At 41.5% G+C, this 24271-nt stretch overlaps 1 protein-coding gene across 3 annotated transcripts in view; it reads right to left on the bottom strand.

The window, feature by feature from the left end:
* The window catches only part of CCSER1 (coiled-coil serine rich protein 1), a 1136372-nt gene that overhangs the window by 335826 nt on the left and 776275 nt on the right, over positions 1-24271 (bottom strand). The gene's annotated exons all lie outside the window — the stretch shown is intronic.

Consider the following 24271-nt stretch of genomic DNA (forward strand, 5'->3'; position numbering starts at 1 on the left):
CAGTCTTACAATATGCAGCTCTTCTCAATTTTGTCTGCTGCATAAATAAGTTCCCATTGCACCACTGACTTCAAGCCCTAACTTTCATGAATCTAAGAGTAAAAATGTGGCCTTTTTTTCATATTTGGGTGCCAAAAGATAGATTCCCTAGGTAAGTAATCTGATTTTCTGAAACGTCAGTGGAAGTGGTGAATGGTCAGAACCTCTGAAAAAAATCTGGTTACTTAGTGTAGGCACTCAACTTTGAACATTTTGGCCTGTATTCTTAAGGCAAAGTGTTCCATATTGTTTTCCCAGACTTTGGTAATAAGATAGCCACTTCACTTGTATTATGCTGAACTGATTTTGTGAGGAATCTTTAATTTGGCTGCAGGTAGTACTATTTTCCTCAATCAATTTATAATAAATCTTACACCACTTAAACCATAAACTAGATTTACAGAGCCACTGGGAATTACCACATTAGGCAGAGCATGACAAAGAACATTTCTACTAAGTCTATGTCTTCACTACTGCATAAAGTCGAGCTAAGGTACGAAACTCCAGCTATGTGAATAACATTCCTGGAGTCAAGGTACCTTAGGTCATGTTACCGTGGGATTTACAATGCATGGGGTGATGGAAGCAAATCTCCCATCAACTTACCTTACTCTTCTCATAGGAGAGAAGACAGGGGTTGAATGCAGAAAATGTGGTGGAATGTAGACAATGTTTCCTTTAATTTTTTCAATACATGTGCAGATTCTTTCCATCAAAACAATTCTTTATGTGCATTGAGGCATATGCACATGTGCACCACCAGTGGAAAGAAAAAACCTAGCTGTGGGTGATCTGTTAATCAGCAGGGAAGCCTTAAAACCTCTCGAGTGGCCACACAAGTACACAGCTTACAAGGAACACTGGTTCTTCACAAGACCTGTTAAATCAACCACCAGTGGATTGATGTCAGAGTGTTGATCCCTGCTGCAGTGTATTACAGGGTATGTCTACACTACAGCGTTATTTCGAAATAGTGAATTCGAAATAGCTTATTTTGAAATAACGTGTCTACACACAAAAAGCATTTCAAAATAGTGTTTTGCTATTTTGAAATAGCGCGTCCACAATGAGTGGATGCTGAATCACATTTAAGGCTGGCTGGAACCAGGTCCGTCAGGGCATCAGGTCAGGATTTACTTTGTGGCTGCTGCCTGAGGCTATCTGAGCCCTGTACTTAAAGGGATCCTACCCCTGGATAACTGGTTCTCAGGTTTCCCTGCTTGCTTGCCTACCTCGATGAGGGACAGCAAGGCATTTTTGTCTCTGCGTGACCTCACTCGGGACACCACAGCACTCTACAACATGGAGCCGGAGCTGCCCCTGGGCAGTCTGGTGCTTCTCTTGGACGCATTGCTGTGAGCCTGGCTGCACTTTCTACAGCCTGCCATCCGGAAGGTCCATCGGGGGGGCATCAGTATCCAGAAGGCACTGCGGGAGAGCTTCTATCCTGAGGAGAACTAAGAGCCTCCCTGGTCTGCCCCACTGGGGGCTTGCGCCTCATTCCTCCCTCCAGTTCTTCCAATTACCCCACGCCCCCAACCCTCCTTCCTGATGTCAAATAAAATACACATTTTTTCATAAACACAAACTGTCTTTATTTAGCAAAACTGGGGGGGCTGAAACTCTGGTGAGACTGGGGAAAGGAGGCAGGAGAGGGGAGGGGGAAACCTGGGAGGAGGGAGCTGGAAGGGGGAAGCAAGGGGAAGAAGGGGGAGGGGAATCTCAGAGCTCAGGGTTTCACCGGACCGACTTGATTGTCATGCAAACCTGCTCCTGGGTTCGCATGTGGCCTTTGGTGGCCAGGCTGGCAGCTATCCTGCCATAGATGGCCGCATTCCTCCATCTAGTGCGGAGATCATGGACGTTGGGAGCATCCCCCCCAAACCTGAATAAGGTCCATGAACTCCACCCTGGACCAGGAAGGCGCCCGCCTTCTCCGGGCCCTGGCAGGCTCCTGGGAGCTGGCAGACTGCTCCTGGGGAGCGGTGGAGGGCTGGCTGCCAGTGGCTTGCTGGCTCATGTTTTGGGGCCACTGGGTCAGGGGCAGTAACTGCTCGCTCTGGGCTGGAAGGCTTGGAGCTGGCACAGGCACTGTGGCCAGTGTCTACCCCTTTAAGGGCTCCCGGGAAGCAGGGAGGGAGAGGAGTGTTCTTGATTGAGGCTGGAGTGGCCACCAGGGCACTCTTGGAAGGCTGGAGGCCCCCTATTTCGAAATAAGTGTCTACACAGCACTTATTTCGAAATAGCTATTTCGAATTTGGCGTTATTCCTCGTGGAATGTGGTTTACCAAATTTGTAATAAGTGTTCCGCTATTTCGAATTTATTTCAATATAGCAGTTTGGCTGTGTAGACGCTAGTAAAGTTATTTCAAAATAAGGGCTGTTATTTCGAAATAACTTTGCTGTGTAGACAAAACCATAGACACACAGAATAGTAGAACTAGTAGGGACCTTGAGAGGTCATCAACTCGAGTGCCCGGCCCTCGTGGCAGGACCAAGCACTGTCTACGCCATCCCTGATAGATGTCTATCAAACCTGATTTTAAATATCTCCAGAGATGGAGATTCCACAGCCTCCCTAGGCAGATGTAGATGTAGTCTAAATCTTACCCTAGAAGTCTTACTCTAAAGCAACCCCTTCCTTCATGCACATAGGCTTCTCCTTTCTCAAAACCTCTTCATATACATATATGCCTTCATATGGCAAGAATCCTGCCTTCCATTTTGAATACTATGAAATTTAGGAAAAATACTAACCAAATACCAGGATAAAATGGGCACAGACAGGAATTTCATCATTTACTGTGTAATTGTTTTTACCCCTTTGCTTTCTCAGTACTGCTTCCATAAATTCTCTATGGAGACTGCTACCTTCACGGGTAGCAGCCATTGTGTAGTACACAGTTTAGACAGCATATTACAGAAGTGATATCTGCACACGTTTTTCTTGTGGCATCTTGATTTTATTTCTTCTTGTTTTATTTCTTCCTTGAACTCAAAAGAAAACTCAGAGTGGACGTATTATAACATTTCTGTGTGCATGTTATGATTAGGTTAATATACAAAAGGCTTTTTGTTGAGTAACATATGGCAAGTCTGCAGCATCATTTTCACACACAAGGCTACTGTCTGGTCACCTTAATGTATCATATTACTATACCATACACACACTCACGCACTATAACTTTTAAACTGAATGCAATTGTCTGTTTTTGATCTGCATTTTTAAGTTGTTCTGTAACACCTACCAACCAAGTATGCCTTACCAAATGTGTCATCTTTGTCTTGTTAATAAAAGACTATTGTCTGATTACTGTCTCCTAGAAGATAAGAGGTACTATGTATATGTGCCTGAGACTGAAAGGTCAGCTATTAAGAAATTACAGGGTTTTTTTAAGCTCTCTCCATTTTATGAGAAACAATCAAATTCCAGGCACATCCCATGGTCCTGTACAGCCAAACTCTGACCTTGCTTTAAGTTATGATAAGAGGAACTCATATAACAAATTTGGTGGTCTTAGCTCTTACAGTTTAGGAGGAGTTCTTGAACAAACAGACTCAAATGACAGACTCACAGACATGCACATTTCTAAAATATATAGTAAGACTATAAGACTTACTTGACATTGCCTGGGTCCTTCAGGGCAGGGGGCTGGTGATGTGAAGAGTTCAGGACTCAGAGTAGGATCTTGGGGTTGTGTGGGGGCTTGGGTGTGGGGGTGCAGGAGTGGGGGCTGAGGAGGGGCTCAGGTTATGCGGCTGTGGGTGTGGGAATGCAGGAATCAGGGATGGAGAGGAGAAGGGGCTTAGGGAAGGGGGATGGGGATGCAAGAGTGAGATTGAGGGGCTGAGGGCGAGGGGTGGAGGTGAAGAAATAAGGGCAAGAGATCTGGAGGAGGGGGAGCTCAAGGTAGGTGGGAGGGGTGGCCGCCAGCTTCTTCCTGGGGGTGGCTCAGGATGCAGGACTGTGCACCCCGTCTGCCAGCTTGTCCCTGAGGCAGGGGGAAGGCTGTGCATCACACACTCTAGCTTCTTCTGGGACCAGCTGGGAAGGGGGAGGCGATGCACACCTTGACCATTGGCTTGTCCACAGGGGGCCAGGGCAGAGAAGAACCAGGGTAGGAGGAGCCATATAGGTCAGCCTCATCAGTGTTCCCTGGTCTGGTCCAGGGAGCAGAGCCATTCAGGTTAGCTCCAGCTTCATTCCCTGGGCCAGGCCTGAGGGAAAAGTGTGGGGGGGGGGGGCGCACAGGTCAACTGAGAGCAGGCATGCGTGGCAGCCTGGAAGTGCTCGGGGACAGGCTGTGGCTCCTCGGGGGAGTTGGGTCCTTTTCTCCCCCTCCCTTGACCTCCGGTCCAGCTAGGGCCGGACAGAGGCATGAACGAGCTGGGCAGCTGCCCAGAGCGCCAACAGATGGGGGGGCGCCTGATGGCTGCTGGAAGGGGCACGCAGCATCCCTTACAGCTGCCATCAGGCACCACGCGCCCGGCTCCCACAGCACCGGCCCGCCCACATCCCCGCAACGCCGGCCAGCAATGCCCTTCCCCCCACGGCTGTGGGGCTCTACACAGCCCGGCGCACGCACCAGCAGCAACACCCAGACCGGACTGGGCCGCGCTTGCACCATGCACCCTAGGGGCGGGCCCGGGCTGTGCGCCAGCAACTGTGGCTGGGCCGCGCATGCGCCATGCGCCCCCGAGGCAGGCCTGTGTGCCCTAGGGGTGCGAGCCTGCTCCCCACGGGTGGGCCCACGCATGCACCGTGCGCCCGGGGGCAGTGCCGCGCCCTATTTGAAATGCTAAAATAACATAAAATCATATTTCAATTACCATAACATGTGATATAATGCCTGTTCTGTGGTATACTGAGCTTCTCCTTCAGAAGTCAGATGTTTGCAGCAAGTTTTCTTTTTTATCCTGGTCATGCATTTAATCATATTTAATATTAGATGTATTAATGCAAGATATACTCAACCCAAGAGATGTATGTGCATATTGTGGCAGTCATTATCAGTCCTGGACACACACATACATTCTTATTTGTATTCACATTGGAAACAGCATTAACTTTACAACAGCAAAAGAGACATATGAAAACAACCAAGCTGGAGGATAACAGAATAGCCTGATGCTGTAATCATTTTAGATTAGCAATGGGATGTGGCTTTTGGGTGACATACTCACAGCCTTTGGCTTTGTATGGCAGCCTGAATGGCTTCCATATGTGGTTATTGGAAAATGTACACATGGATTCCCTCCACCAAAGGATATGTTCTTTGTCTTTATCTTTGGGTTCCATAGCATACAAACATAGAATTAAATGGAATAGAATGTATCTCTGTGTTAAACTGCTAGTCCTAACACTTTGCCTAATTCCCAATTGCTACCCTATACTTGCATGTAAACAGGCAGTTTCAGGTTGATAAACAACTAGAATTCTTATATGCAAACACGCTGCCCAAGATTTTCTTTTTCAGCCTCTCTCTCTGAGCAAAAATAGTCCCAATCCTCTTCGTCCAAACCACCCTCTAAGCAATTCAAAATGCAGCTATGGTAAAGTTCTGTAAATGCCTCTGCCTGTGACTGGCTACATATAATCACTATTATCCCGCTGTGTTACTGACTAGAGAAGTACCTGCCTTACTGCAAATGATAAAAAGATTAGATATAAAATTATTAGGGAGCTAGAGCACTTGACCTATGAGGAGAGGCTGAGGGATTTGGGTTTGTTTAGTCTGCAGAAGAGAAGAGTGAGGGGGGATTTGATAGCAGCCTTCAGCTACCTGAAGGGAGGTTCCAAAGTGGATGGAGAGAGGCTGTTCTCAGTAGTAATGGATGGCAGAACAAGGAGCAATGGTCTCAAGTTACAGTGGGGGAGGTCTAGGTTGGATATTAGGAAAAATTATTTCACTAGGAGGATGGTGAAGCACTGGAATGGGTTTCCTAGGGAGGTGGTGGAATCTCCATCCCTAGAGGTTTTTAAGTCTAGGCTTGACAAAGCCCTGGATGGGATGATTTAGTTGGGGTTGGTCCTATTTGGAGAGAGAGCTGGACCCAATGACCTCCTGCGGTCTCTTCCAACCCTATGATTCTAAATAATCATATGCAGAACTGTGTAATTTCTTGTGTTAATAATAATATAAGTGATATTCGAGTCCCAATATAAAATTTCTAACAACACATTTATACCTCTAATAATTAATTATTCATATGTAACCTTACCTGTACTGATGTAAGAAATGTTATCCCGGAGTTGTGCTGAATATTAGCAAACTAATTTAGCTAGGCAGCTGTAGGGTTAAAATTTCTTTGTAAAAAATATAGGCTTACATTTTATACCTATTGTATACATTATTCACTACATTCACTAACCAAGTGAGAAACTTTCTATAATACTAAACAATTATGCTGCTAATATAGCTAATATTTCTTTTGTCTAATATTTCTGTCCATTGCTTCTACTCCAAATCTCTAGACAATTTCAACAAAACTGGATAATTTATACTTTAAGTATAACCTGTGTAAGCTCCCATTTTTATAAGTTAGGCATAATGCAACAACAAAATAAGTGCACTGGCACTAAATGCACTATACTTGACCTCCACCTAGAGGTGAATGTCTCTAAAAAAATATTTTGATAGTAATATATTAAATGCTGTGGTTATTTGGAGAAGTGGAATGGATAATATATGTTCACTTTGAAATAAGTTTTTTTTTTTTTAAATGATAGGTAATCCACAACCTTCTGGCAATATACTATTGGAAAGCATGTTCTAAAGCCAAAAGACCCTCGTCGTAGCCAGGAAAGCTTGAACCTCCAACCTTAGGGGTTTAATCCATGTAACTCTATTACATGGCTCTTAGCTAAGGCTGCAGAGCAGACTTCACTAGCCCTTGTCAGTAGTCTCAGTACCTCTGGGTTACAATATCTTACAAACTTTCCTTGCATACATGAAAAGATTTAAAATCTAGTCCAGCTTTGTTGTTACTCTGACTGAATCTTACAGAGGAGCATCTCTTCTGGTCATTTTATGTCAAAACTATGATGCAGAAAAGCTTTTGTCAGATAAGCACCCATTTTTTTAATATAGGAATTAAGGAAAAAATCTAATCAGAACTGCATGGCAATTCTCCCAACAATAATGAACGTTTTGTTTTCCCTCTGTGCACTGAGCCTCTATTTGTGCTTACATCTGTGGGAGTTCTGAATGTGTCTGCAGTACAGAGGAATCAAATTGGCAAGGTGTCTGTCATTTGGATAGAAATTTGTCCTTGGTATGTGTCTAACAACTTTGTTTGAATTGTTGTTGCACTGGAGCCAAATTTATTAAAGATTTCTAGAATATAAACAGACAGAACCACCCTACTTATTCCTCCCAGTAAAGAAAACTCATGTTGATAAAAAAAAATCATATTAAATCGCTTAAATCCATTGCAAACTGTTCAATCATAGTCCAATTCAAACATGTAATTTAGTTACAGCATATTAACAAATAACCCTCACCCCTCAAATGCCTGATGGAGAAGATGAGGTTTGCAGTGGTTTCAGAATGTTAACAAACCCAGGCTGTGGCAGAACAAGGGGGACAGAACAAGAGAGGAGGCACACATTCTAGAACAGAGGAATCCTATTCTTTCACCATCAGCCTGATCTAACACCTATTGAAATCAATGTTTCAAAAACTCCTAAATGCTTTGGGAGTCTGAATCACATTTTTAAAAGTGATTTAGGCACTTCAGAGCCTACATTCATTCACTTTTAACCCACATGCCTCCCATAGGAGGGATTCGCACATAACATTGACTGTACTGGGCATTAGATCAGGATATATTGACCTTAAGCAAGTCACCTACTGACTAATAATCTCAGTTTACCTATCACTAACAGATACTTTCCTACCAGCTTCACAGATGTACTCCAAGGCTTATTATTAAAAGTCAATAAAGGCTCAGATACACACTTTGCACACTGAGAGGGATTAGTGAGACAATTCATGTGCTGAAGTGTTTACAGAAACAAAGAATAAATACTTATCTGATATCCTTTACTGCTATGTGTAAAATTATGCCTATGCAAAAGTTCTGGCAGAATCAGGACCTTAGATGGCTGATAGACACACAAATACCACAGAGTAACACAGCTACCAGGAAATAAAACTCCTATGCAATACAGGAAAACATCATCACTATGGTCTTTCTAAAAACCCTAAGGAACATTATTTGAGTCTGCTCTTTTCCCAGGGCTGGCTCTAGGCACCAGCAAATCAAGCACATGCTTGGGGCGGCACATTTCCAGGGGCAGTATTTCCAGGTAAGCAGCTGCCCCCGGCAATGCCCGCCCTCGCCCCGCCCCACCTATTTTAAGGGGCTGCGGGAGACGCCACTACCTGCTGCGCAGCGCTGGCACCACGTGCACCTGGAGCCTGCTGGCCGCCCTCTGCCTCCTGCTGCTGCCCAACTCAGCCGCCTACTTCGGGTCAGCCCTGCCCGCGGGGGGCCAGGGCGGGTTCGCGGTAGGATGGTCCCGGTGGAGGAAGCACAATCTCCCCTCTGGCCAGGGCCATGGAGACTGCAGGGGGGCCGAGCACCCGCCGGGGCCCCTGCACTCTGGGCACGGCCACGCGGACCATGCTGGACAAGGCCCTGCAGGCGCTGGAGAAGCTGCAGGTACTGGTGGAGCAGTCAGGCCTGGGGCTGAGGAACAACTCCCACCCTCCCACATGCCTCAGCTCCTGCCCCAGACACACCAGCACCTGCTGCTGATCCAGGACCAGCCCGGGCCCAGCCTGAGCCACCTCTGGGAGGCCAGATACTTCCCTGTCTTCATCAGCAACCTCCAGCACAAGGCCAAGCAGGCTACCAAGCACTTCAAGGGAGATCCCGAGGGGATTTGTCAGGAGGGGGGGTTGGCCTCCAGGTACTGGCCCCCGGGCAGCGGGGGCGGAGCGAGGTGGGGATGCCCAGGGCTGTGGGTCAGGAGTGAGGGACACTGGCAGGGCTGTGGGTTAGGAGTGAGAGGCAGGGCTGGGCTGGGCTGGCTGTGGGTCAGGGAGTGAGGGGCACCGGCAGCTGGTGGGGGGAGCCCATGGCTGGCCTGGCTGTGGGTACTACGGGTCAGGAGTGAGGGGCACCAGCAGCTGGGGGGGGTGTAGGGCTGGGCTGGCTGTGGGGACTGTGGGTTGGGAGTGAGGGGTGCATAGGGAGGTGCTGGACAGGGCAGAGAAAAGGCTGTTGTGACCCAGAAGCAAGTGAAAGGGGAGAAGCGCCCTTTTACTTGAAGCGCCTTTGCCTTTATGGAAAAATAATTATTACAATTTTATTTGTATGATGAATTAATAGCTTTATCTGAGCTAATAAGCCCTAAAACTTCTCCTATAAAAGTATTAGAATTTATATCAAGAAATGATTTTTTCACTCCAAACACTGCTTATAACATTACGCATTCTTTTAACATGACCAGTATCAGTGGCTTCTGGTGAGTGCAGTTTCTCAAAACTGAAATTATTAAAAAATTATTTGAGGTCCACCATGTTTCAAAATCGTTCGTCAGGACTCGCATTAATTTCAATTGAAAGTACCATTGCAAAAAATTAGATTTTACTGAATTATTAAAAGGCTACGCAAGTATAAAAACCAGAAAAATTCAGTTCATAAAACTTTTAATTTATGAGAAACTGGGTGCACCGGAAGACACTAATGTTTTTCATTACAGTGTATAGTTGAACTCAAATGGTTTGTAATTGTGATTTTGTTAAAATTAAATGAGTACACTAGCAGGAAATTGTTTTATTTCACTAACTACACATTTTCTGTTTTCATTTAAAAAAAAAATTAAACAGTCAAAAACAAAACAAAACAAAACAAAAACATTCCAAAGTGCAAACATGTAAAAGCCAACAAAAAAGGAGGGGGATGGCCAAAAAATTTTTTGCTCGGGGTGGCAAAAACCTAGAGCTGGCCCTGTCTTTTCTAGCTCCTTTTTCTTACTTCAGCTGTGCTTTGACTTTCAATATACTACACAATAGCATGGTTAGCAAAGTTACAGTTTTTAGCTTGCCCTCCACAGAATCACCTTCAAGCCTCAGGTCCTTTTACTGTTACCTGACACCATTGGAACAAATCTGGCTTGTGACAGAGGCCAGGTGAGTCCCCAAGGGTTAGTCTTCTGTTTCATTTTCTACAGTTGGTTGCTAACTGTGAGACCATTTGGCAGCTGCAGCCTTCAAGTCTTCAAATAATTAGCTCTTGCTAAGATAGACAGTGATTTTAGAAAGAAAGTACAGAAGAAGTGTTACAACCACCCCCAATCTATCATTTATGCAACATGCCCTACTTAGGAGTAGTTGGAGGAAATTTTGTTAGACATTTAGATGTGTGTTCTCAGAAAACTGCTGTTTATAAACTGTAGCTTTCCTACAATTTTTAATTCCCTACAGAGTATTCCCATATTCCAGTAAAAGGTAAAACTTAAAGAATCGGGGTATATTACTGATGTTATAAAGAGCAAAAGCCAGTATTCTCAGTAGCAATATTATTATAGATGTGGCAGTATTCACAGAAATTAAGCTGTTCAACAAAACAAAACGATTATTTAAATATTATTTTTCCTTTAGAATTTCTATGGTTCTGTGATAATTGGGGGAGGGGATAATACAATTTTCTGGACATTTCAACCATTCACTTATCTAAAGTGTTTTCTTAGTAGTTAATGCTTTAGACCTAACACTAATTGTTTTGCCTGTAAGGAGATAAAACCATGGACAGTGGGTCCTAAAAAGTTCCCAGGAAAGCAAGGAAAGCAAGAAGTGAGTTGGCAAGAGGCAAGAAGAGCCAATGGAAATAGAGTGTGGGCTTCTAAACTGGAAGCAGTGGCCTTTCCTGTTCCTGTTGTGCAGCCAGAGAAGAGCCTAGGAGGACATTAAAAAAGCCAGAGAGCCAGTCAACTTCCATTCCTAGGGAAAGGCTAAGTTTTAAAACTACAGATATGTGAATACAACAGGGAATGTTTCGTCAGACTCAATTAGGTTATTTTCTTTATTTGGGGGTTTGTTGGACTTCTCTAGGCTGAGCCAAGTATCTACCCTCTTACATTATAACTTTCCAGGATGAATCCCAAGGAAGCAAATTCTCCAAATTTATAATCTTTTCAAAAAAATCTGCTCCATAACACCTAGGAAATAAGAAATGTTTCACCAAGTTTGTTTCTTTTTTTTTCTGTTTTGTTAATAAAAATCACCCTTTAAGACCATGATCTGATTTCTGTGTCCTAGAAGGTAGGAGGTTCTGTGTTCATGTGCCTAAGACTGAGCCACCAAATTACTAAGAGAAATTAAAGTTCCCCTTTCAGTTGATTGCAATAGCTAAGTTTCCAGAGGCAGGGTTAAAAGAACTTGAGGGTACCTCTCACGGGAAGGAATTCCCACATGCACCTTCCTGGATTTTAAAGGGATATTTGCATTTGGGTGATGGCAGCGATGCCAATCCAATGCGAGGGAATCTGAGACACTGGGGAGTTTTAACATAAGCATATAGTAGCAAGGTATTTTTAAAAGTCTCTTGTGGCCAGCCTCTTTTGTCACTCAAAGTGCCCAAGTGGGGAACAGCCTTGACAGACCCCCATGAATACTGAAAGAGTATGTTTCAGATAACTTGACATATATTCAGGATAAAGTATACAGCTCACTTAGGGTATGTCTACACTACCACCCTAGTTCGAACTAGGGTGGTTAATGTAGGCAATCGGAGTTGCAAATGAAGCCTGGGATTTGAATTTCCCGGGGTTCATTTGCATATTGCCGGGTGCCGCCATTTTTAAATGTCTGCTAGTTCGGACTCCGTGCCTGCAGCTACACGCGGCACGAACTAGTTAGTTCGGATAGGCTTCCTATTCCGAACTACCGGTACACCTTGTTCCACGAGGAGTAACGGTAGTTCGGAATAGGAAGCCTAATCCAAACTACCTAGTTCGTGCCGCGTGTAGCTGCGGGCACAGAGTCCGAACTAGCGGACATTTAAAAATGGCGGCGCCCGGCAATATGCAAATGTAGCCCAGGAAATTCAAATCCCAGGCTTCATTTGCAACTCCGGTTGCCTACATTAACCACCCTAGTTCGAACTAGGGTGGTAGTGTAGACATACCCTTATACATTTGCTACACAAATTCATGGTGATAAAAGCTTTCTATTCTCTTTCCCACCACCCAGAAATAATAAAAAAATACACAATACTTAAATTGAAAGGATTTAAAAGTAAGAATTTTGGATCGGTGCATTGGCAAAAGGAGGGCAAAGCACTGAGTGACTTAGGGAGATTATCCCAAACAAGTGTAAATACAATATTTATAGCACTCCACTTAGCCAGGTATTTTGTATAGCTATTAAATGTTACAAGGAAATGATTTTATGAACGTTTTAGAGTAGATAGTTAAACACTGAATTGGGGACTCTACTTGCAAAGCCAGGTGCCTTAATCATCATGAGGCCAATCATGTAGAATTTAGAGGGGCACCAAGTTCCAAAAATGATTTAAATTAGCTCTTTTATACTTAATGTCCCAAATTAAACAAACTCTGATATGTTGGGCCAGAGTGACTGCGGGACCCTATTGGCAAACCGGGGACTCCATTTTCTGATGATATGTTTCTTGTTAAGATTTTCCAAAGTGAAAAGTAATTTTGAGCACCCATATAAATCAAGTTGCAGGGACCCAATTTTCACTAAGGGTGTGTTCAGCACTTCCTGAAAATAAGCTCCCTTTATGGCATCTTAGCCAGACACCCAACATTAGTGGGCATTTTAGAAAACCTTGGCCCCTGGTTTTGGTCCTACATGGTCAAAAATTACAAGATTTTAATTGTGCCTTTTTTATTTCTAGAAATACCATCACTGGCTCAAAACTGAATCCTGCCAGTCTTGAGCTTTGGACAGGAGTGCTTTTGGAGGCTAACTCTACATTTAAGGGAAGTGCAAGAAATATTCCTCTGAAAGGTCTAATTTACTAAAAGCTTTTAGAAGCTGCTTGTGGAATTGGAATTTTAAAATAAATCCCAACAATTTGGGAAGAGTTTATGTGAAATGATGTGTGTGTATGTACATATACATGTGTGCTCTCTCACAATATATGTGCATGAGCTAAACTTCAGTTGTTATAACCAGAAACAATTTATGTTAGAAAAGCAACCCAGGTGATTAGCATCTGCAAATTAATTAGCTCTGCAAAATTAATTTTTGTGGCTTTCATGGCCTGGGTTTTTTCCATGCTTGTTTCCATGCTTTTGTGGCATGGAAACAAGATATTTTTAAACACTCACTGTGCTGTCCTTTTCAATGAAATGCCTGAAATGAAATTACCGAAGTAGGCTTTGAAATGAGGTAGTAAATATGTAGCCACTATATAACTGCTAACCCTAAATATACATTTTAAATGGTAGTTAACAGGCAACTGAATCGTTAAATCTAATATGGTAGCTATAATAAAAATTAATGTAGGTTATTAAAATACTAATTAATAAGAGCATTTATTTTCTTTAAATACCATGCAATATGATAACACAATGGTAATTTCAGTGAATGCCTAATAAGTTTTATTAATCACATGATGGTGGTTTCAATACATTTAAATAAATATCCTATTGAGAAATCCTAATTCTAATCAGAAATACTTGTTAGGAGCAGACAATTATCAGCAAACAAGAAGAGATATTCTATGCCAATTGCTCTTCCTAGGAACATATTTTTATCGAATATATTGTGAATTAAATGATGACACAAAAGCAGCATGCCCTCCCTGTGGAAATTTCCTGAAAGCCGACAACTGCACTCAGGCACAGTTATCTTGAAAGTGAAGGCTACAGTTCATCAGTGCTGTTAAACAGAGAGCTGTGCAGTGAAACTAGGGTAATCTCAGGATAATTACAGGTTACCATCGTTACACTATTGGGCCTGTGGTGCTATAACTTCCATTATAACTTTCTAAGGAAGCTTTGCTGGCATTGTATCCATTCATATACTGCTGTCGTAAGGCAGAACAAAACAAAGCCAACAAGGCAGGGGGAAAATGGTCTCACTTTTAATGTTCCTTTGTAATAAGACACTAGATGAAATGTGTATTTGTGTGGGAGTATTCAAAGGACTAATTTACTTTCCTTCAAGGAAGTTCTACAAAATAATGTATTTATACACAAAAACTGTGCTGTATCTCTGATATTCACCATGCTCCTGAATTCATTCAGGAGTCAGTTGGTATTACATGAGCCCACTGATATATCAGTTTAGTTTCAGTTGATTTGCTTTACTAAATAAGATCCTTAGATGCATCTTTGAAGGTCCTACAAAATTAAAATTATGTTCCAGGAATACTTGGGAATATTGAGAAGTGTTAAAACCAGTACCATTTCTGGCCTTATCAGTTGATGAAAGTTTTGTTTCCAAATAAAGAAAAGGAAGAGATTTTGAGATCTGATCATGAATGGTCATCAACAGAAGATATTTGCAGTTTCTGCCCCAGTAACAAATTTAAAAACAAACAGGCACTCATTTAATTCAACACAAATTTAAAAACAAAAGGGCAACTAAAATGATTAGGGGTTTGGAATGGGTCCCATATGAAGAGAAGTTAAATCGACTGGGACTTTTCAGTTTAGAAAAGAGGAGACTGAGGGGGGATATGATAGAGGTCTATAAAATCATGAGTGGTGTGGAGAGGGCAGATAAAGAAAAGTTATTTATTAGTTCCCTAAATAGAAGAACTAGAGGACACCAAATGAAATTAATGGGTAGCAGGTTTAAAACTAATAAAAGAAAGTTCTTCACACTAATAAAAGTTCTTCACACTAATAAAAGAAAGAAACACATTCACGGATCAAATGAACTTTACTTGTAACTTTGTGTTAAATACTTTTACAAAATAAATCCTGACATGTGACCTAGTATTGCAGCTGCTCTGTGTACAGAATTAATTAAAGGTAAATGTAAGTTTCATGTGCATAGTAGCAGCAGAATTGGGGGAGGGGCCACCAAAAGGAACAACAACAAGAATATATTTTTAATATTTTCTTCATTTAGGAAGTACATAATGGATTCAACAGAAAAAAAAACCTTTCTAAATCTGATATACTTATACATTATTTTACTGTCACAAGCACTTTTTATGAATAAACTCTATTTTTCTCCAAAGTAGATTACAAACCACCCATTTTTAATCAGTTAATACATCCTTCCTCTTTGGAACTTAGCTAGATTTCTCTTACTTTCGCAGATACAATACCTATTTTAAAAAAACTGAGTTCAGCAACGTTACATTTCATCCGTACTGAGGCAGATTACCTAACCCTTAGCTATGCAACAGCTGGGATTTACTTTTCTAAATAGGAATTTTATTGTTGCAGAATCAGTTCTGCTTCATTTGTGAAAGTCCCCCTTAGATTTTTTTTTTTTTTTTAGGCTGAAAACAAATGGAAATGGAACACCTGGTAGCTGTCATGTCAAAGTAATGTATTTCAGCCTATGGCATACTCCATACCTAGGGACTTCATGCATAATGACACAAGCATTGTTCAGATTCCAGTCTTCTCTTCTCACAAGAGCCTTGTAATATTCTTTATCTAATAATTTGATATTAGTATCTGACAATATTTTTTATTTTATTAGACTGCACTGGATCTTCTCCAAAATAACTAGCGAGAACATGGCACCTCCAATAATCTGAGACCAGAAATCTCGTGAAGTTGGATGGTTCTCTAATTCCTAACTACTTTGTGTATTTACAGGATTGTCAAATAACTTTATGAACATTTATCCTTCAGTAATCTAAATCCATTTTGGATTCTGGAGAAAATGTAATTCTAAATGAGTAGGGGACCTAAAGACAACCCTGTTGCACATATTAAGAAATAGAAAAACAATTCCTCCCAAAAGTTAGGCTGTCACAAAATGGTGCCTTATATAAACAGTAATTGTATGCAACACATTTATTTTTGTCATTAGAATTTTTCTCTTTTTTCCTTTTTCCCTTTATCCATTACCCACTGTATTATTTCCCTCTGGATTTTGCTCCACTCCCTCTTAAGGGTATGTCTTTACAGTAGAGGTAACTTGGATGATTGACACCTATGTTAACTTAGTTCAGGTGTACTGTGTCTTCACTGATGCTAAACTCTCCTGGCAAGAATATAACAATAATACAATATTAGGAATCATTATAAAAGGGATAGAGAATAAGAGAAAAAGTATCTTATTGCCTCTTATAAATCCATGTTATGCCCACATGTTGAATGCTGCATACAGATGTGGTTGCCTCATCTCCAAAAAGATATACTGGCATTGGAAAAGGTTCAGAAAAGGGCAACAAAAATTATTAAGGGTTTGGAATGGGTGCCATAGGAAAGATTAAAAAAGATGGATTTTTCATCTTAGAAAAGAGGGGACTTAGGGGGGATATGATAGAAGTCTATAAAATCATGACAAGTGTGGAAAAAGTTATTTACTTTTTCCCATAATATAAGAACTAGGGGCCACCAAATGAAATTAATAGGTAGCAGGTTTAAAACAAACAAAAGGATGTTTTTCTTCATGCAGTGCATAATATTCATGTGAAACTCCTTGCCAGAGGATGTTGTAAAGACTAGGACTTTAACAGGATTCCAAAAAGAACTAGATAAATTCATGGAGATTAGGTCCATCAATACTTATTAGCCAGGATGGATAGGATTGGTGGTCCCTAGCCTCTGTGGGTATGTCTACACTACCCTCCTAGTTCGAACTAGCGAGGTAATGTAGGCATACCGCACTTGCAAATGAAGCCCGGGATTTGAATTTCCCGGGCTTCATTTGCATAAACTGGGCGCCGCCATTTTTAAATCCCTGCTCGTTCGAACCCCGTGCCATGCGGCTACACGCGGCACAAACTAGGTAGTTCGGACGAGGCTTCCTAGTCCGAACTACCGTTACTCCTCATTCCACGAGGTTCCTCCTCATTCTACCTAGTTCGTGCCGCGTGTAGCCGCGCGGCACAGGGTTCGAACGAGCAGGGATTTTAAAATGGCGGCGCCCAGTTTATGCAAATGAAGCCCGGGAAATTCAAATCCCGGGCTTCATTTGCAAGTGCGTTATGCCTAAATAACTGTCCTAGTTCGAACTAGGAGGGTATTGTAGACATACCCTGTCAGAGGCTGGGACTAGGTGACAGGAGAGGGCTTGTTTGAAGATTACCCGTTCTGTTAACTCTGTCTGGGACATCTGGCATTGGCCACTGTCAGAAGATAGGATACTGGGCTAGATGGATCTTTGGTTTGACCTAGTATGGCCATTCTTATGCATCGGTGAGCACAACCTGTCATCGGGTATAGTGTTGTTTTGCTATACGTTTTTCACACTTTCAGAAGCAGGCTGTCTGGACAACCCATGTACAGTCAACCCCTGTCATACCTTAAAGACAGGTCTTCAAAGGCTACTGATCACAATTATGTGTTCACAAGTACGTAGCCCTGGTCTATTCCCAGATTGCTTTTTAGGGAGGGAGTCCATAAAAATAGGTCTACGTTTTTGGAATGGCATCCCTTCCAAGAACTTGAGTATTATACATAACTGGTGATCTCAGGTTGGTAGCTCTGCAGTTAAGATTCCCAATTTTAGGATAGCAGTGATCTTTACCAGTTGGCATATATGAGAAGTTTGGCCAATGGAATATATGCCGCTAAAGAATCATGTCAGCTAATCACAACCATGCTGACCTAGATTTTTTTAAAAATTCTGTGAAGACAATGCCATCTGAGCTAGCAGTGTTTGCCATATTTGGGAAGTCTTATGACCTTATCCATTTCTTTTCTTGATTGCACAATGGTCTCAATTGCACCCACATTGCTGACAGTCAAATAGCAAGAGAGAAAGCTCTTTCTTCACTTTCTTTTTATGACTCTCAGAAAATACCTACCTACTAGATACAAAAAGGGAAACTTAGCTTTTGTATTGCCTTAGATTGCACAAATACTGCACCAATTTCCATTTTAATTTTCTTCTTTAAAGTTTTCTAACAAACATTCCAACTCAGAACCAACAGAGCTTCAGCAAACAAGAGGTGAGAACTTTTCATGGCATTTGTCTGAATATTTCAGATCTACATAGGAATTGCAATACTGGATCAGAGCAATCTAATCCAGTATCCTGTCCCAACTAGTCGGCAAGACCACTGCTGTAGAAGAATAAACCCTGCGGTAGGCAATTATGGAATAAATTGCCCCCAGGGTAAATATTATTGTCCCAATGGCTAGAGGCTGTCTTCTGCTCCAAGGATCTTGTCTGTTTGAGTAAAAAAAAAAGTGTAGAAAAATGTGAAACTGCTCCTGCAAACAGCAATATCGAAATTGACAAATTCTATAATATTGTGTATATATTCAAAATAACGAGTAGACGTTCCCCTTTTGTGTGCTTGCACATAGCCTAGAACACTTTTGTTTGAGGCCCCCGGGCACTACAACACTATAAATAATAAACTGTAATAATATAGCTAACAGGAAAATACTGAGAGTGTATTACAATGTGAGCAGTGTTAATATAACCCATGACTGATACAAACACTTACTCTTGTCCTGCCTTACTCTTTGAACAACCCACTCAATCATGCTCAGAAATTTAATACTTAAGTACCCACTTACCAAAAAACAACAAACATTAGATGCAAATCTTTTGAACATTCACAGAATCATAGAATTGAAAGAGACCTCAGGAGGACATCAAGTCCAACAACCTGCCCAAAGCAGGACCAACCCCAAGTAAATCATCCCATCCAGGGCTTGGTCAAGCTGGGACTTAAAACCTCTAGAGATGGAGATTCCACCACCTCCCTAGGTAACCTATTCCAGTGCTTCAACACCCTCGTAATGAAATAATTTTTCCTAATATCCAACCTTGACCACCCCCGCTGCAACTTAAGACCATTGCTCCTCATTCTGTCATCTGTCACTACTAAGAACAGCCTCTCTCCATCCTCTTTGGAACCTCCCTTCAGGTAGTTAAAGGCTGCTATCAAATCCCCCTCACTCTTCTCTTCTGTAGACTAAATAAGCCCTAATCCCTCAACCTCACCTCATAAATCATGTGCTCAGGCCCCTAATAATTTTTGTTGCCCCCCCACCGGATTCTCTCCAATGTGTCCACATCCTTTCTGTAATGAGGGGCTCAGAACTGGACACAATATTCCAGATGTGGCCTCACCAGTGTTAGATATAAGGAGAATAATCACTCCCATAGATCTGCTGGCAACGCTCCTACTAATGCACCCTTATATGCCATTAGCCTTCTTGACTACAAGGGCACACTGTTGACTCCTATCCAGCTTCTCATTCACTGTAATCCCCAGGTCCTTTTCTGCAGAACTTTCCTCCAAGTCAGATTGGCAGAGATGCTTGGGGGGTTTGTTTTGTTTTTTGTTTGATTGGTTTTTGCTTTCCTTTGCAGCATGGGTCACTTCTGGTTTGAACTAGAGTAAATGATGACATCTCTGTAACTTGAAATCTTTAAATCATGATTTGCAGTCCTCAGTTACTCTGTCAAAGGTATGGACTTATTACAGTAGTAGATGGGTGATATTCCATGCCCTCTGATATGCAGGAGATCAAACTAGATCTGGTTTTAGAAGTCCATACATTTGTGACAAATCTTTTTCATGCATCTGACGAAGTGAGTCTTTGCCCACGAAAGCTTATGCTCCAACACTTCGGTTAGTCTATAAGGTGCCACAGGACTCCTCACCGCTTTTACAGATTCAGACTAACATGGCTACCCCTCTGATATCTTTTTCTATATTTGTTTAATAGCATCGTTCATAATTTTTTCCACACACTTATAAAAATTCCTGTCTAAAATCAATGAAAAGAAATCTATAGTGGTTGTCATGGCCTTGTATGTATCAAGACATTCCAGAGATTTAACTATTCACACTTTGAATAGACTGTTTTCTTTAATGATGCACAGAATGCCTATGTATTAATATGATGTATTAATACAGACCCATGTATTAATATGAAGTATGTGTGCATAGCCATTATGCAGTAATTGAAAAGCAAATTCCCACCTGTCTATATAAAACCAAAACCTCAACAGCCAGATGATGGAACTATGCTTCCTTAAGCACTGATGTCCGGAAACTGCAATTTCCCTGGGAATTTTCAGTGTACATATAGCGTGCTATTGATGAATATGTTTTTAAAAAAAGTTTTGCTGTGCATTTAAAAACTATGTCTAGAACTTTCATAAATGTCTAATCAATTCTGTGCCAATGTTTTTAATAAGTGATTGGACATATCCCATACCTGAACACGAAGCTTTTTCTAGAGGTTAGAAGAGGGGACTGGAAATCAGGATTCCTGAATTCCTTTCCAGTGACTTTGGGACAGTCATTTACCTTCTCTCTCCTGTTTACTTATTATATTTTACAGATGGGTACTTATAGCACTATTTGCCTACTTCAGTATCATGAAACTTAACTTCATCTCCTTGCACTATGCCCTCTAATCTTAGAAATCTTCTCTCTATCTTGGTCCATTATGCTTCTCCTTTTCCCTTAAAACTCACTTCTTCAGCAAGGCTTAACAACTCCTGAGGGCTGTCATATCGAAAGTGCTGACAAGACAGGATTATTTATTGAAAGGTGAAACCACAGAGTACAAGATGCCCTTCTCAGTCCTTGGCAATGGTCACTTCCAACCCCAAACTGTCTTTGTCTATTCAGCAAAACACTTAAGCATTTTGCTGAATCAGAACCTTAGAGTTGTAAGCCTACTGCAGCACATCTCTCTCAATTGTGCTGAGTGTAAATTTGATGTAGCTATGGAACCTAATATGTCAGACCAGTATCTTCATTTAATCTGTGAACCTAACTGCTACTTCAAGTGAGGTAACATCAATTATGCATAGAGACCAAAGCCTTAATTCAGCAATCAGGTCTGAATAGACAGACTCTTGTGTCCTCAGAAAGCCTTGCTGTTTGCAGAGAGGCATTATCATGATGGTCAGAATGCAGGCTCTGAACTCAAGAATGCAAAGTTCATGGCAAAATGCTTTGCCTTATTCAAAGGAGAACATGTTGAGCACACAGTGTAGCAATAGTAATCACTTATTAAAACTAAGAAATACTTTGTATTCCACTGACATCATAAATTAATATTCCTTCTGTAGAATTAGAATAATGTGTCATGATTTACATTAAGTATATGCCTCAATTTATTTTGAAATGGGAACTTACAGACTCATGTAGATTTTGCCTCTTTTCCTGCCCAGACTTTTTTTCAGTGAGTTAACTTTAGGAAATATGTTCTCTTGACAAAAATGTGTACATTCCATGAGTGGTGTTGGGAATATGCACACACTCATGGCCAAGTGCCTGCACTACTTAATTGGGTTGGCAGATAGAAACCATACATGTCCACAAAAGTGCACTTAGATTTTTGTCATATGTGGACAAAGGAGTGTGTCATGAGGTGCAAGAACAATGGTTTTTGTTAAATACATTCTGACCATCTGTCAGAGACATTCTGAAATGGAGTATTTGACAAAAAGCATGAAGAAGATGGGACTCTACCATTAACCACCCCGATTTATGCTTGTGGTATCTGCATTAGGAAATCTGAACACTATATCAATTTCTATAGCCATCAAATCTCAGAGGGCTCTCTTATTACAGCTTTGATGGGCATGAATTAGCAAGCCAATATCCTGCTGCAGAATTATTTGAGTCTCTCTGCCTACATTCAATTTCTGAAAGATGAGCTCTTACAAAACAGGCTGCTACATGTATTAACCATCCCCAAAACACACACAAAAGACTACAAGTTATTATATACAGCACAATAAATGAAGCAAACCATAGAATTTGTAGGTTTGTGCATCAGTGCTTAAAAATGATAAGGCAGACACCAGTGTGCCATTATTTTTCATCTGGCTCAGTACCCATAACAAAAGTGCACAACAGCTCCATGCTCTACGGTCCACTCCTTTATCATCCTTTTTATTACAGCACCCTCCCATCCCATGCCAATGAACAGGGGCTCCTCTACAACATACTTAATGTACTAAGCAGAGAAATTAAATACAGTAAGTGGTGGAAATGTAGCCATTTACAAAATAAACCTGAAATTAAGTCAGATTCTGTCAATAAAAAAATAATTCTGTAATATGTTGTTACAAATGACTATGAACAAAACAAATCATGAACATTCACTTACAAATAACTAGCTTGATTATGAAATGTATTCTGTGGACAGACCCAGTCTCTAATAGCACTGTTGTCTTCAAGTCGCCATTGTCAAGTCCAAGTCGAGTCTCAAGTCACTACTGTTCAAGTCTCAAGTTGAGTCTCGAGTCCCTAAAGTCACTTTCGAGTCAAGTCCCAAGTCGAGTCTCAAGTCTTAATTTAAAAAATATCAAGTCGCTTTTGTAGAAGCCATCAATATAGGCATTTTCAGACAATTTTTTCACCAAGTAGATTTAACAAAATTAGCAAGTCTCCAGTCGCAATGAACCCGAGTCAAGTCTCAAGTTGAGTCACTTAGGCGACTTAAGTTGGACTCGAGTTCAAGTCGTGGGACTCAAGTCAACAACTCTGTCTAATAGCACCTTATATAGAGTAGGGATGTGAAAATCAGATTGAGGAATATTATTAAGGCCAGTATTCTTTCTAGTGGGACAAAACATGCCCCAAATTGTTCAGAACTTGAGGAGGGGAAAATATTTCACATCCCAAGAAACAGACGACAGCCAAAACTACCAAGCTTACCTCATTCATTGTAGATAAACAGTAAGGTAATATGTAATAGATGTCAAAATTCTATGCAACAATCTCAGCTGATATTTTCATTGAGAGAAGGATGTTTCTCTCCACTTTGAGAGTGGCCAATTAAAAAAGTGATCCTCCTTTTCTGTCTCTCCTACATTCAGTTTCTGACCTGCAGAGCCTTCCTTCCTCCTGCCATACTTTGAGCCAGATACTCAATTGATATGAATTAATATAGTTTTACTAACTATACTGGAACTATGCTGGTTTATATAGGACTTCTTAAACCACAGTTCGCTTATTCACTCGATAACTTCAGCTATCATGTCCATGCCACAGGTTTAAAAATCCACCTCTGCAGTCCTGAACTCTTTCTTTCATCATGCCCATATTTCTCCCTTAGCCACCAGAGGTTTAAAGAAATCACTGGAATAAGAAACAATGTATTAGAATTGATGCAGGATTGGGTGGGCTTTCAAGATGACACAGTTGTCCCACCCGGACTTAAACTCTATGACTCTACCCTCCATTACACACAGAAATCTGAAAAACTCAGAATATGGAGGAAATTGTCTTGGTTAAACTTCAATAGAACAAATGGTTATTTTCATCTAAGTCATTACTAGATTTAAAACAAAGCAATAAACAGGCATTAACGTAAATATAGTGCTTCTACTGTAATATGTTCCTAATAAATCTGGTCATTCCCTGCCTTGTCCTTGATGGGATTCAAATAATTTATTCTCTCCTCTTTTAAAAATAGTCTGTTAATGATGGAGCTCTGAAATAATATAAGCGCTATGTCCTAAATTGCTACAGCTTCGGGATCTTCACCATCTTTTGATTGCTTCAGCTAACAAGTGGCCCTAAAACATTATTAATATGAATTAAACTCTCTAAATGATGTACAGCTGTATTGTTGTGTGACTGTAAAAGCATTCCCTCTGGTTTAACCTGTATCTGCCTTGAACCAGTAATCTCATTGTTCACATCTTTAGGGAGCATTGCTCATTACATGCACTAGGTTTAGAACTTGCTGCATTAATTTTCTGTGGACACATGAATAATCAGAGAACTGTTAGCAACCAGGGAAGAAAACAAAACAAAAAAGATTACTTCAGTCAGTGCTTTTTTATACTATTATATTGCCAAATATGATTTCGGTAATAGGCATTCTGCTTAATTTATTAAGAAATATATGCCATCTGTATGTACAGGCAGACCCCGAGTTACGCGGATCCGACTTATGTCGGATCCGCAGTTACGAACGGGGCCCTCCCGCTCCCTGGTCTCCAGCAGACCAGGGAGAGGAAGCAAAGCGGCGGAACACGCGGGCAGCGGACAGCCCAGACGCTGCCCGCGTGCTCCGCGGCTTTGCTGCTTTGCTCCCCGTCCCCCTGGTCAGACTGGGGGGACTGGGAGCAAAGCAGAGCAAAGCCGTGGAGCACGCGGGCAGCAGACAGCCCAG

The sequence above is a fragment of the Pelodiscus sinensis genome, chromosome 4 (genome assembly GCF_052426305.1).
Source record: "Pelodiscus sinensis isolate ZL-2025 chromosome 4, ASM5242630v1, whole genome shotgun sequence".
NCBI classification, from domain to species: Eukaryota; Metazoa; Chordata; order Testudines; family Trionychidae; genus Pelodiscus; species Pelodiscus sinensis.